We start from the raw sequence: 14,713 nt of genomic DNA, 5'->3' as shown, positions 1-14,713 counted from the left end.
ATTGGCTTTATGGAGCGGCATCATGGAAGTGATCTATTGGCTCTACCAAGTGGCATCATAGGAATGATCTATTGGCTTTACGGAGTGATACCATGGAAATGGTCTACTGACTTTCTGGAGTCAAAAATTCATGGCTAGCCATGACATGATCTAGTGAGAAACAAGTCTACGCTTATAGAAAAATGAAGTTCGCCAGGACAGTAAACATAAAAGCCCGTTAGGCATATATGTGAAATCCACTATGTGACTCGCGTGATGAAAAGTCCATCGTAACGGTTATGACGTGTATGAGAGTGTCGACAAGCTTTCATATAAGAGGCTTCGCCAAGATGTAAAGGCAGGAGAAGTGTGTAAAAGCATCTTGTATGTGGGTATACATGGAAAAAAAAAGGGGTTTTCTTTTAGAGTAATTGCAAATATGTATCCGCCGTTAAGAGTCTGCCAGAGGTAACGAATAAGCAAACATTAGCTATGAGAAAGGGAGACAATTCTCTAGATTCTATTTCTAAGTGTTTCTTGACACAAAGGGTCATTAGAAAAGGGAAGTTCGCCATGGACAATCTTAAGTGGAATGTTCGCCAATGACTATCTATTTTGTAATGTCCATAAGGGACTAACGAATGAAAATGAGGACTATCTAGTGTTGGGAAGTTTGCCTTATACGATCTAATGAGGAGATAATCCGCTAAGGATTGTCTATTACTAGGAAGTCCATTAAGACTATCTGATTAATGGAATACCTTTTCGGGCTATCTTGAAAAGGAAAGTCCAGTAGGACTATCTTACAAGTACAATTTTGCAAGAAAAGTGTGGTGCTTAAAGTATTCGCCAAATCTTATATTCAAAGGACACATACGAGGATGTAAGTAAAAGAGTTTCCTCTGGAAGGGTATATGCACAAGCTAAGTTATAGGAAATTAAATTTTGGGATAATATAGTAAGTCAATATTGAGTTTCGATGTGAAATGAAGGAAACCAGGGTAAGAATCCATCTTATTGGTGAAACACTTGCAAGTCCGTCGAAGTTAATCGACAATCGGTATATTTGTTGGTGTGGCTGTTTTTTGATGAGTCTAACCAGTGAGGTAGAATAAAAGTCTGGGACAGAGCTTGAAAAGTCAAGTCTTGAAAAAAGGTTGTTAGAGAGAGTACTATTCGTTCAAGAAGGATGTATAGACGTCAACCATGCTAGATAAATTGCGAAAGCTTATATGAAACTCAGAAAGTTATTTATGTGTATAAATTCTTGTTACTTGTAATATTAAGATTTATTATTCCATAATTTATGCATGGGATTTTACTAAGTTCATTCAAACTTATGAGTGATTGTAATATCCCGAATTAGGGCCTAATCGGAATAGTGGTTTTGTGACCATAAATCCGAGATAGAAATAATTATTTTATAATTATTTTGAGGTTTATGATATGATTGCATGATTGTGTGAAAATTTCGTGATGAAATTCTATGCCTAAAGTGCTTAAATTGAAAGTAGGGACTAAATCGAATAAGGTGCAAAACTTGCATTCTAGAAGTTTTTAGTATGAAATTGTTTTGGAATATTAATGAGGAGGTCTTAAATAGAAATTTGACCAATTTTAAGTTCATGGACAAAATTAGGACATGGAAGGAATTTTTGGAAAGTTTAGTAGTAAGGGTATTTTGGTCATTTAGTTATTAAAATGAATTAAAAATAAAATTAAAAGCCAATTTTTGTTCATCTTCTTCATTAGGCCGAAATTTCAAGGGTTCTCCATAGCTAGGGTTTGTTTCAAGCTTCCAAGCTCCATAGTAAGTGATTCCAAGCCCGTTTTAATGATTTTTACGTTTTGAGATCCCAAGAACTCGATAAAGCTTATGTTAGCAATAATTTAACCTAGGGTTTATATTTGGAAAAATACCCATAGGTGAAATTTTTGTATTTTGATGTTTTATGATAGAATATGAAGTTTTAAATTATGTTAGACAACTTGTACTACTCGATTTTAAGTAAAAACGAGTAAAAGGGCTTAATCGGCAAAAATACCTAATAGTCACAAGTACATGTTAGAGTGAGAATTTGATGTTGCCATAGAAGAGAAAAGTGATCAGCATGTTGTAAAACATAAGAATAAGGAATAAAGTTTAATCCCGAGCCTAGGGGCAAAAATGTAAATATGCAAAAGTTTAGGGGTAAAATTGTATTTTTGCCAAAATTTGAGTTAAGGATTAATTTGATAATGTGAGTATTAAATAAGCTAAATGTGTTATTTTAGATCAAGAAAGACGTGGAATCGACCTCAATCGAGGAAAAGAAAAGATTGTGGACTAAATTGCAAAATCTTTGTATTTTGGTACCAAGGTAAGTTCATGTGTAAATAATGTAGCATAATGGTTATTTTAAGTTATTGATGTTAATTATATGTTATGCTGAATTTTATTATGAAATGTATGCTTTGTGGTTAATTTCAAATAATATGTAAATTATGTGAACTACTTGTTAAATATAATTGTTACTGAGTATTGATTTGGCATTCTACTGAAGACGGCAAGGATAAGTGTTCAAGGAAAAAAAGCCCGTTTGAACCTTAGGAATAGATTAGGATACAAGTGACATGTCACTAGGATGGTTGAGCATCCGAACTCGTTGAGTTGAGTCCGAGTTCACTTATGGATGCGAATGTCCGAACTCGTTGAGTTGAGTCCGAGTTCGTGAGATGTAACTAGGCATCCGAACTCGTTGAGTTGAGTCCGAGTTCACTTATGGATGCGAACGCCCGAGCTCGTTGAGTTGAGTCCGAGTTCGCTTATGGGCGGGTTGCATGATTGCTTGATTGCATATATGGCACTTATGTGCAAGTTATCCATGTATCCGAATTATATTCCGATGTGTTCAACGGGTAAAGTTCTACTCAAATGGAGGAATATTCGAGATGTAAAGAGACGTATTGGTAAGTGATGTGAAATGGATATTTTGGACAGGTATGTATTTAACCCTCGGGTTGAGTATTGATACAACCACGATAAGGTAATAAGATGATGAAAAATGATTAAAAATGTGATATGTGTTTTAGTGATACATGGTAATGTTGATTGGTATGACTGTTTGTTATGTTACTTATTATTTGCATATGAACTTACTAAGAATTTATGCTTACTCCCTCCTTCTTACTCATTGTAGTTTTGGACAAGCCAGCTCAGAGTCGGGATAGGTCAAGGCTCATCACACTATCCTAAGACTTTTGGTAATGGCTTGTAAATTTAAGTATGGCATGTATAGCAATATACCTTTTTGTGTAAATGATCTTATGGTATGGTGATGGAATGGTTGAGGAAATGCTTGATAATGATAAATTATGAAAATAGTTAGTTTAGATTATATTTGATGTTAAGGAAAATTATTACGATACTTAGTGCATAAAAATTCATAAAAGGGATGAAATTTGCCATAAATGTAAATCTTGCAGCAACACCGATGCGAGTTTAAAATTTACTAAAATCATAGAAATTGAACTTGGTGATGGACTACATATCAAATTGAAGCTTATTATGTCTAGTTTTACATGAAACAAATGAAACAGGTAAAGGAATTATATGTTACAAGATATTTGAATTTTAGTGAAACAGGGTCATAGCAGTTTCTGAATCCCCTGTTCCAACTTTAGAAATTTACCATAAATTTTAAATATATAATTAGGTAGTGTATTTTATATTCTCAGAATCCTTATTGAGTCTAGGTTCAGGAGAAATAAACCTCATAGTCATATGGATTTTGTACAGAGAGAAATGTGGTTCGTAGTAAACAGAGGTCAGACCAGTCAAGTCCTGAAACAGGGGTAACTTTAACTAATAAACTGTACTAACTGGCCCAACCAAAAATTCTAGAAAAAAATTAGTAGATAGGTATATGAGTCTAGATTTAGGTAAAATTTATGGATCTTGATTTTGAGTTTCGTAACTCGAGATATGATTTTTCTTATGACTGTGATGCAAGTAGCTTAAAAGCTGTGAATGTAGAAATAAATAATCCAAAGTTCTAAATATGTTAAATTAAGCTTAGTAACACCTCATACTCGACTCCGGCGACGGTCTTGGGCGTGGGGGCGTTACAGTGATGTGCTTTGATTGCATGATCAAATGCTAACATAGGATTACTAGGAAGAGACCAAGCCAAATCTTGCAGAATCCAAGTGGATGTTTTGTTGCGGTATCATGCATATAGAGGGCTGCCCTTAGAAGCTACGCCTCGAGGTTTTAATAAGTGTAAATAAATCTAATCTAAGTTTTAAGTACATAGTAAATATATATATTTATGCCTAGTAAAGTAAAAATGATTGTAAAAACTGTAATAAACTTATTTTGTTACTCGTAAAATAATAAGTTTTATTGGATGTTTATTCCTAGAACGTGTTCGATAACTAATAAATTGAAATAAATTTATATGGTAAATAAAGATTAAGTTCGACATTTTTTAAGTTGGTAAATAAGTCAAGTTAGAAATGTTGTTAGGTAATACAGTTTTAATTATGACATTTGGTACCCGGACTCGGCGATCGGGTCAAGTGAAGGGTGTTACATTATGTCTTATTTTCTACTACTTAATTCTTTTTGCAAGGAATTGGAGTCAATATTGGTCGTTATTGGTGGTAGAAATCCCACACCAAACAAGGAATTCATTGGTGCGCATGAGAGACTCTTTGTGCTGCGAAGGAGGTCAGAGGTATGGAGTTTCATAATTTTGCCAAGTTCAATATCATGTTGTTGGCCAAACAGGGTTGGCGATTAGCGTGTGATCCTTTATCTTTAATGGCACAATTTCTTAAAGAAAAGTGTTACCCACATGCATAACTTCTAGAATCAAATTTGTGGAATCAACCTTTGGTTATTTGATGAAGCATATGGTTGACAAAATGACTCCTTTCCAAAAGAATCAATTGACAGGTGGGTGATGGTACGATGATCTCTATTTGGGACATGCCATGACTCTTAAGTGACAGGCCTTGTGTAACACCCTTCACCCGTATCCAGCTCCGGGACAGGGTTCGAGGCGTTACCGGACTTAAACATTCACAAACATACAAAACTGGGTTACCAAATTTCGCCTAAAATTAAAATTTTCAAACACATGCATATTGTCCCTTCTACAGGCCTTCGAAGCCTATAACATACATCGGGGTGGTTCGGGACTAAACCGAGAACTTTCGAAAGTCTTTGGGCAACTTAAAAATTTTCTAGCTTTGGAGAATCACACGCCTGTGTGGTTGCACACGTCCGTGTGGCTTGGGACACGGCCGTGTGGCTTGGGACACGGCCGTGTCCTTATCCCGTGTAACTCTCTGTTTATGACGTCAGCAACCGTTTAAGGGCACATAGCCAAGGCACACACCAGTGGCCAGAGGCCGTGTCCTCCATACGGCTGAGACACGGCCATGTTTCTACCTGTGTGGTCAAGAATTAGGCTAATTTCCAAGCCTTTTTGTCATCTTTACATACACACAAATACAAGTTTCAATGGCATTCATCATGTACATATGCCATATACTTCTCATACATAGTGAGCAAGCACAATCACATAACCACATCACAAGACATTAACATATGTCATTATAAGCCATATCTCATGGCTATAAACAACAAATCAATATAAACCAATACCTTTGGCTAATCACAACAATAGTCATCATAGAAAAACTAAGCCCCTATACATGCCACTCATTTGAAAACATTTAACATACACATATCAATACTCCATGGATAATGGCTCGATAGTGTGATGCTGCCTCCGACGATCTCCAACCTTGAGCTGACCTGAAAAAATTAAAAGAAATGAAAAGGAGGGAGTAAGCTTTACGCTTAGTAAGCTCGCATGAAAATAATAAGCAATGCGATAACATGCTATTTTCATTTATTTATTTATTTATTCAAATTCTAGCTAAGCTGTTTTCCCAAGTCATATTTATTAAATTATTTACATCCGGGGCTACGGAACTTCAAATTAAGATTCGTTAATTTTCCAGAAACTAGACTCATATCTCGTCTTATCATAAAATTTTTAGAATTTTTGGTCTAGCCAATAAGTACAGTTTTTTATTCAATGTCTCCCCTGTTTCACTATTTGATAGCTTCAACCTTTCTTCACTAAAATTTATTTATCTCATAGTACGAGACTTGGATAATGTTCTCGTCTCTTTATCCTGAAATTAGACTCATTAAGGATTTTAGTCATATAAATTTTAATTCATAATTATTTTTTAAAAATTTATAGTGATTTTCCAAAGTTAAGACAGGGGAGTCTAGAATCACTCTGACTCTGTCTCACAAGAATTCAAATATCTCATGATACATAATTCTTTTCTTTCACCGTTTTCTTTATGTGAAACTAGACTCATTAAGATTTAATTTAATATTTTATTAAGCTTCTAAATCAATTTCCACAATTTTTAGTGGATTTTCAAATTCAGACTAATGCTACTGTCCAAATCTGTTTTGGTACAATATAATGATCACTATCATAAGATGATTTCCAACTATCATGAACTTACCATTTCATGGATCCCTTACTCATTTTTTTCACAATGGAGCTCAATATAAAAGTTATTATTTCTCATGGGCATACTTAGTCATACATTCCAAGTATAGGATAATTCTCTATCACATGCACGCAATCATCAAATTAGTCTCATGACAATGCACCATGTAAATTTGTCTTAGAAGAGCTCATCATTTATCATTTCATTGATATACATCATATTAATCCTATTGAGTTTCTAGGAAATTCCAATGGATTATCCATTTACCGTCAATTCATAAGAATGATCATTTCATGTATGCACTCTTGCGAACCTCACATCTTACGGCGGGATTACCAGTCCAGACTAAATCCCCCGTATCGTAAACTCATAAGGTGATGTCGGGATTACCAGTCCAGGCTAAATTCCTTATTGCGACAAACACCCTTACTGAGTTCGGATCTAAATTGCCAGTCCAGGCTAAATTCAGACCCTAATCGGATTACCCGTTCGGGCTAAATCCAATGCACATATATTCTTCGGGAGGCTCGATCATCCAAAGGAACACCCGTCCGGGCTAGATCCTTTTCATAATTGAGAACAACGGATTACCCGTCCGGGCTAAATCCTTTCTGCAACACATGCAGGATCTCAATTCGCTTGTAAATCATGGTTTATCCATCAAATTCCCTTTTTAAACCTCAACCAATACATTTTTTGACAAATCATTTTCAAAGATGCATTTTATGTAATTTCATGCCATCAATAAATGCACTTATCATGCACTCATAAATCATACAATTAGGGATGTTACGAGTTTACTTTAAGTTATCCAAACTTACTTGTCGAAATCTCGTCAAGCACAACCGTGTAGCAATTCATAGAACCCGGGTAATAGTAATTTAACACTCAATTCATGTAACAATAATTTGCCATTCAATTTCACATGACACAACAAGCATTACATTTTTCCATATCATACACACCATCCATCAACTTCTCTTAAACATATTAAATCATACAATTTATTCCATATCAATAGAGAATTACAATTCATGCATGGTATTACATCATTATTAACACATGAACTTACCTCGATCTAGAAACGATAATTTACCATTTTAGTCCATAACCTCGTATTTTCTCGATTTAAGCCCGAATCTCAATTTCCTTGATCTATAATATCACATTTAGCCTAATAATTAGTCACATTATTCATACGGGTCCAAAAATCATATTTTTACAAATTTTCATTTTGACCCCTAAACTTTTGCATATTTTCACTTTTTCCCCAAGGCTCGAAAATTAAAATTCATCCTATTTTCTTCTGTATTATGACATGCAAATCATTTTTCCCTTCTATGGAAACATCAAATTCTCACTCTAACATGTACTTATGAACATTAGGTATTTTTACCGATTATGTCATTTTACTCGTTTTCACGTAAAATCGCTTAGCAAAAGTTGTTTAACACAATTTCAAGCGTTATATTCTACCATTAAACATCAAAATACATGCATATCATTCATGGTCAAATTTTTAAACACAAACCCTAGCTCAAATAAATGGTAGAAATAGCTAGAACATGTTACGGGAACTTAAAAAACGTAAAGAACATTAAAAACGGGGCTCGGGATCACTTAAAAATGAGCTTGGAAAGCTTGAAAAACCTAGCCATGGTGTTTTTCATGAGACATTCAGCCATGAGGAAGAAGATGAGCAAATTTGGCTTATTTTGGCATTTTTAATTCATTTAATTACCAATTTACTAAAATGCCCTTAATGAAAAACTTTTAAAAACCTATCATACCATGTCCATTTTTTTCCACAAACTTAAAAATGGTCTAATTACCATTTAAGGACCTGTAATTTAAAAACTCATAACAATTAGACACTTCTAATATGTAGAACTCAACTTTTGCACTTTTTACAATTTAGTCATTTTGACCAAATTGAGTGCCCAAACGTCAAAATTTTCGAACGAAATTTACACGATATCATTCCGTGAAATTGTAGACCATAAAAATATAATAAAATGAAATTTTTCTCATTGAATTTGTGGTCCTGAAACCACTGTTCCGACTAGGCCCAAAATTAGGATGTTACACCTTGCATAGTTGAATCCTCGGGGTTACTGGTGCTAAAAAAGTTACGAATTTAATCCACAATTCTATTAGTACTTGGAAAGCAGATGTGGTGCAGGCATTGCTTACTCACTAGGAGGCTAGGAAAATTCTTAGCATTTGGTTGGCATATAATTGTTCAAATGATAGGCTGCAATGGTTTTGTCGCACCCAGTTCATTTAAACCGAAAAATTTGGAACAATTTCAGGGTTAACTTGAAAGAAATCGTAAGCTGGCAGTCTCTACTAAAAAATCAAAGAAATATAAAGGCTGATTTGGAAATAGTTGAATTTTAAATCTAGTTTGGTTATATTAAAACCAATTGGTTCCTTAGTGGGAGACATAATGATTATTAACGGATGGTCTCTATAAGGTTGATAACTGAGCGAGAAGGGCTATAAATACCTAGGAAATGACTTCTTGAGTAGAGAATTCTTTTCATTACCTGCTTCACTTTCTTCATCTTCTTCCCTGGTTGCTTCAAAGAAGAGATAATTATGAGAAGCTCTGCATGGAGTGGTGATTGTGAGGGTTGAGTCAAAAAAATTGAGAATCCACTGAACAAGTAAGGTATTAAGACCTTTGGTGTTGCAAATCTTTTTGACTTGAAGAGGGATGCTTATTTTTGTACTCACATAATGCTTTTCTCATCTCATCTGTCAATGTAGACTTTTTTACACGTTCCAAATGGGAAGCCATGGAGGAAAAGATTATATGAATTACAATATTTTGATACGTACATGTGTTTATTTATAATAAAATTTTTAATCTATCCAATGAATATATATGTATTGGATTTTGAAACCATTAACTCTTTTTTCTTTTTGGTTACATGAACTAATTAATTAACTCTTTTTTTTGTTACATGAACCAATTAACTTTAACTCATTTCACCTACATGCATATTGGATTTTGACAAAAAAACCTATGCATAAAGTATGAAATATTCTTTAAATTAATAAATATTAATGTATCGATAAAGTAATAAAATTTTCATTTATCGATAAACTAATAACCTTGATAAAATAATAATTTTTTGAGTCCCTAGGGTATTATTTTATAGAGGTTTTACTATATAGATCGAGATTTGAGCTAATCGGGGGATAATTGAGGAAAATTTAAATTTGCAAGTTAATCCTCGATGTTTTGTGTATTGCTGATTTTGTCAGGTAAGTTCATATGGGGCTTACTTTATTAATTCATGGTATGTTTGTATTATTTTTATTTGCTCTTTAGTTTTAAATATGAATAGATGCGTGATATCGAGTGGATGTGAAATTGTTATGTGATCGGATGATATGTATATAATGATGTTATAATATTTAAAATGTATTTGAATTGCTATTTGAATTGTGAAAAGTGTGTATACGGTTATAAGAATTTAAAATAGTACAAATTGTTGAAATTTGTCCCAATGAACCTAATAAAGTCTTGTGCACAAGGTTATAGGTCAATTCTGATGATTTTTGAGATCTAACATTTGTCGTGGACTCGAAGAGACATGTGACACAGGTTTAGCTTGGTTGAGTAACTTACTATTGTTTTAAAGGTTTAGCCAGATGTGTAGCCTTACATGTATATTTTTAGTTGGCCAAGCAAATTGATTTGTCTTCAAAGGTTTAGCCCGGACGGGTAACTTGACATGATTATATATTTTTAGCTCGAATGAGCAATTGATATACCAAAGATACATGTGACCTGGTTTAGCTTAGATGAGTTACCTGATGTCGTTTTGAAGGTTTAACCCGGACAAGTAACGTAACACGATTATACATTTAGCTCGGACAAGCAATTGATATATCAAAGATACTTAGGATACAAATTTAGGTCAGACGAGTAATCTGATGTTGTTTTAAAAGGCTGAGGTTGGATAGATAACCTAACGTATACTTATAAATACATTCAGCTCGGATAACAGGGGTAACAATATAATTTTGCATGATATGGTTTTTTTTATATTTTAAATGGTTAAATGTTGAATTGATTATGCATATAGTAATGAAAAGTTGATATTGGATTGAACTGATTTGAACTTTTTAAAATGTATAGTTTGAAATGTGTTTGAACATGTTTTATATAGGGTTGGAAGTGTACAAATGCACTAAAGGTGCAAACGGTAGGGAAGAGTTATTATGAACTTGGTTGATATGTTTATAAAATGTAAATGTGAGAACAACATGAAAATAGTTTGTATGGTGGCACATGATTGTGATTTGAATACTTTGATCTGTGCCAATGTACTAACTTATGGTTGCTTTGTGGACTTGTACAAGAATGCTTAAGTATGTTAAAGAATTATCATGTTATGCTATATTGAATTGTTGTATGTATATAAGTGAGTTGCTTTATAAAGGTTTGATGTTTGAGTAAACTAACACTTTGGTCATTTTATGGAAATGAATATGAAAGTACAAGTATGCCAAGAATGCCATTAACTACCAAATTGATTTAATTGCTTAAATTATTTTGAGTGTAACACCCCTTACCCGTACCCGAGACCAGGATAGGATACGAGAAATTACCGAACACATACACAGTCATTCATGCCAAAATTGGGCCATAAAATTTTTGTCCAAATTAAAAATTTTCTAACACATGTATATCGTCCTTTATACGGGCCTTCGAGGCATAAAATATACATCAGGGTGGTTCGGGACTAAACCAAGAACTTTCGATAAACTTTGGACAACTTAGCAAATTTCTTAGTTTGGAGAGTCACACGCTCGTGTGTGTTGAACCGTGTGGTCACACACGCCCATGTGGCTTGGGACACGCTCGTGTCCTGAGCCTGTGTAACTCTCTGTTTGTGACATTAACAAAATAATTTAAACCACACGGCCAAGCTGTAACATCCCGAAATAGGGCCTAGTAGGAATAGTGGTTTCGGGACCACAAATCTGACACCAAAATATTTATTTTATGATTATTATGAGGCCTAGAATATGAGTATATGCATGTGTTAAAGTTTCATGAAGAAATTCTAAGCATAAGGTGTCCAATTGGAAATTAGGGACTAAATTGAATAAATTGTAAAACTTGGATTCTAGAAGGAATTTGTATGAAATTGCTTTAGATTATGAATTAGTAGGTCTTGGGTAGTAATTTTCCTAAATTCTAAATTTTTGGACAAAAATAGGCTTGCATGGAGGAAATTTTAAGAAAGGGCATAATGGCATTTTGGTCATTAGGCTTTTTAATGAAATAAAATGGGAAAAATGAACCAAAATCAGCTCATTTTCTCCTTCATCCATCTGAATTTCAAAGGTCACCATAGCTAGGGTTTTCAAGCTTTCCAAGCTAAATAGTAAGTGCTCCCAAGCCCTATTTTTCATGTTCTTTGTATTTTTGAAATCCCGGTAGCTTGCTCTTCCTATTTCTACCCATATTTCATGCTAGAGTTTATGTTAAAAAATTTATCCATGCATGATTTATTGGTATTTTGATGGATTATGGAGGAATATGAAAGATTAATGTGTGTTAAACATCTTTTCCAAGTTGGTTTTCATGAGAAACCCTTATAGGGACTATTTTACAAAAGATGTAAATGTGTGGTAGAAATGGGGAGGATAATGAAAAATGTGGGTTTCCATAAGAGAGAAAAAATGTTCGGTTAGCTTGGGTAAGATAGAAATTGCATGTGTTTCATTATACGAGCTTAGGGACTAAATTGTCAAAATGTCAAAGGTTAGGGGCAAAACGGTCAATTGGATCGGGGGTGGATGTTAAACTTGAAATGTATTATGTGGGGTATTAATGAGTTAATTTTGTTGTTATAGACCCCGAGGAACAAGTTTCGGAGGTCGATCGTGGTAAACGCAAGGTTTCGGAATAACCGAAACACAATCCCGAAAAGAATACCAGGTAAGTTAGGATAACTTAAAGTAAACCCCTAATATGCATAATTGTATGATTTATGAATGTATGAAATTTGCATTTATTGATAGTATGAAGATGCATGAAATGCATCTTTGGTAATGACTTGTTGATAATCATCTCGGTTGAGGTTGATAAAGGGGATTCGATGGATAAACCCTGATTGATATGTGTAACGAGATCCTGCATGTGTTGCAGTAAGGATTTAGCCCGGACGGGTAATCCGTTGATCTCAATTATGAAAAGGATCTAGCCCGGACGGGTGTTTCTTGAATGATCGAGCCTCCCGAAGAATATATATGCATTACAGATTTAGCCCGGACGGGTAATCTGATTAGGGTCTAAATTTAGCCTGGACTGGTAATTCAGATCCGAGCTCATTAAGGGTGTTGTCGCTATAAGAGATTTAGCCTGGACTGGTAATCTCGACATCATCTTACGAGCTATGATATGTGGGATTTAGCCTAGACTGGTAATCCTGCTATATGATGTGAGGTTCGCGGGAGTGCATATATGGAATGATCATTCTTATGAATTGACGGATAATGGGTATTGCATCGAGATTTCCTAGAAACTTAACGACATTAACATGGGATATACATATATAAATGAAATGTTGAATGATGAGCTCATCTAGTTAGATTATATGATACATGATTATGTGACTAACTCATTGATTGAGTGCATGTGATAGGAAATCATTTCATAATGGATGATTTCATGAATTAAGTATGGATGTATGCTAATTACTCGATAGGTTTACTTTTCGGTTATTTGAGCTTACTAAGCATGAAAATGCTTACCCCCTCTTTTTTCCCTATTTTACAGAGCTCGAGGACTCATAAAGATTGGAAGACGATTGGAGAGTCAACACACTATCAACTAGTCAAGCTTTGGTATAATGACACTTCTATTTTGTTAATGGCATGTATAGGGCTTTGAGTATTTTGTCATATGAGTCATTTGAATTGCCAAATGAAGGCATGTAAAGATGCATTCATCTTTTTGTACAAGGCCATGGAAATTGGCATATTTGAAAGTAGGCTATGACCTGCCTTTATATGCATGTTTATGCTCCATTATGATGGGTTGCTTCAAGTGGCAATGAGTTCAAAAATGAGCCAAGTTTTGAATGTGTTACAATAACATAAGAACCCATAAATACTAGATGGGAAATAACCCTTTTGAATGAAACCAATGATATGAGGTTTCCATACAATTAATTTCATCAAGATCATTTACAAGTGTATAATCATGTTTTACTTTGAATTTGGTATCTTTTAAGAAAAAGAAGTAGAAAGGGGGTGATTAAAGGCTTGGTAAATAGCCTATTAAAGTCCATATGGTTAGACGCACGGGCGTGTGTCTATGCCGTATGTGACACACGGCCTATCCCCATGGGCGTGTGGTATGGTCGTGTGTCCCTTGCACCTAAAACTTTAAGTCAAATTAGCACACGGGTAGGACACACAGGCGTGTGTTTGGGCCGTGTTAATTTAACATAATGCTCAAGTTTTAGATACGGGGTGAGCCCACGGGTGTGTGCCTTGGCCGTGTCTAAAAGTCAATGTTGCCCATGGGTTAAAGGCATGGACATGCCTCAGACCACACGGGCGTGGGTGATCACACGGCCCCTCATGTACAGGCGTGTAACACTTCTAAATAAGGAAAATTTTCTAAAGTTATGGAACGTTCCCGGTCCTAACCCGAATCATCTCTCTGTATATTTAAGGCTTTGGAGGCCCATTTAATGGACGAGATGTGAATGCTTGTAAGTTTCATTTCGGAGCTAAACCTAGTGAGTCGAGTCAGCATGTTTTACATGAAAAGTTTCGGTAATGCCTCGAACCCTATCCCGATGCCGGATACGGGTGAGGGGTGTTACACATGCCACACGCCTATGTGCTAGGCCGTGTCTTCCACACGGCTGGGGCACATGGCTGTGTCTCTGCTTGTGTGGCTAACACTTAGGCTATTTGCCAAGCCTTCATGTTTCCCATAATCCCTTACAACCTGATACACATCAAACTCACAACTCATGGCATCATTTTAGTGATTAAACACCCTCTATTAAGACACATTCAACATTAGCTCGTCATTATACATATTTTCCACCTACTCATGATAAACTAGTCTAGCCACATTATTACACATTCATTTGACCTTGTCATCTCATTAATCACTTATACCATTAAACTATGGTTACTAACTTATACATCAAACATCCAT

This window comes from Gossypium arboreum, chromosome 8 (assembly GCF_025698485.1).
Source record: "Gossypium arboreum isolate Shixiya-1 chromosome 8, ASM2569848v2, whole genome shotgun sequence".
Classification (NCBI taxonomy): Eukaryota; Viridiplantae; Streptophyta; class Magnoliopsida; order Malvales; family Malvaceae; genus Gossypium; species Gossypium arboreum.
Note: the sequence above shows the minus strand (reverse complement) of the source record.